The following is a 1733-nucleotide window of genomic DNA, read 5'->3' on the forward strand; positions in this document are numbered from 1 at the left end:
CAGGTCCTGCGCAGGGAACAGAGGGATGTGTCACTCACGCCTGCCGGGGCCGGAGCTCGACTCCAAGGGACCCCCAGTCACCCCAGTCCTTACCCGGTCTCCTCACCACAGTAGGTCGCCCCCACCTGTACCAGGGCCCTCAACACCGCTGGTCACTGCAGCACTGGAGGGCTCTCTGTGGGACCTGGGAAGGAGGGAGGAGGAGGCTGCCACACTGGGCCTAGCATTTGAGCCCCACTTGCTAGGACTCCTCAGAGGCCCCTGGGGATCCCCTGGGTCCCATGCCTGTCCCCCCAGCCTCCCCCCCAGCTCAGGGTCTCAGTCCACACAGCAGGGGCAGTGGTACATTGGCACATAGTCCTGCCTCCTTCCCAATACTGGGAGCTCAGCTGTAGCTCAGGCAGCCTCAGGACAGCACAGCCAGGCCAGAGCCTCGCGGGCTGGGCGGACGGCCGCACGTCTGAGAAGCCAGCCAGGCTGCACCTGCCTCTGAGGGCCTCTCTACCACCCTCCAATCTGCCCTCTCCCTTAGGGGTCTGCAGGGCTTGGCACCTTCCTCTCCTCGACCCTCAGCCCCTCCCTGGACTGCCACCCTTAGACCCAGCTTGGAAACATTAGGGGGTCATCTGGAGATCTTGTTAAGATGCACCTTGGGGTTCAGCATATCTGATCTGGACCAGAACCTGCATTTCATACAAGCTTCCAGGTGGCCTCTGAGCCCCAATGGAGGAGGCCTGGTGCCCACCCTGGCCCCCTAGCCCCAGGCTGATGAGCCAAGGGGCTCCACCCCAGAGGGCCCTCTACCTGAGAGCCTCCAAGACCCCCGTTCCCTGCTGCCCAGCCACACAGTGGCCCAGAGACTCAGCCCCAGCACCTACCCTGCCCCACTGCTGTCGAGGGAAAGGTCCCCCATACCCTACAGCCCCGTCCACTGCCGACTCCCCTTGCCCCGTGGCCAGCCCAGCCCAGCCCACTCCCACCCTTGCCAGGCCATAAGGCCATCTTTTCAGTTCTTTAAAAGAAGGCACCTAGGACACCTGCCCCCACCGCCCCCGCCGCCCCCACGCCATGGAACCTCGGCACAAACTTCCTGTCCTCTTGCCTGGGATCATGCAGCCCCTCCCGCCCATGGTTAACCTGCTCGCTTCTGCCCTGCCCTCCTGACACGCAGGCTAACCGAAGAGGCACCTGCGAAGAAAGGTCTGTTAGCTACATGTAAGGCTTAAAGGTTAGGAAGGATTGCAGCCAGCTCCCAGGCGCAAGTGCAGGACACGTCACACCTGCCCAGGGAGGACTCCCAAGGGTGGCCAGGCGCCCTCAGGCCCCCTGACCACGGCACGTAGGGTTTGGCTGTGAATCCCACCTCCAGGGAGTGAATCTATAGGAAAAACTAGAAATGTCTAAAAAATCCACTACTCAAGGCTTCTTTCCAGGTTTAAAATAGCCACACATGTTCAAAAATAGAGCAAGAACGGGCACGTTTCTGAAGACTATTTAATGACTGGGACCGCTCAGGATCCAAGTGGAGTGAAGAAGTCTCATGATTCTCATTTAAAATTGAGTTGTCTCTGGGTGCTGGGATTCCGGGTGGTTTTTTTTTCTGAATCCTTTTCAAAATTGTCCAACGAGTCTGCAGTGAGCATGGATTTACCCTTCTCAGAGAAGAAAATGCTTATTTAAAGCCAAAACTGATGTTTTTGTTTTTTTAAGGCAAGAAAAGGACAAACCAGCAA

This window comes from Hylobates moloch, unplaced genomic scaffold, assembly GCF_009828535.3.
Source record: "Hylobates moloch isolate HMO894 unplaced genomic scaffold, HMol_V3 SCAFFOLD_9, whole genome shotgun sequence".
Lineage (NCBI taxonomy): Eukaryota > Metazoa > Chordata > Mammalia > Primates > Hylobatidae > Hylobates > Hylobates moloch.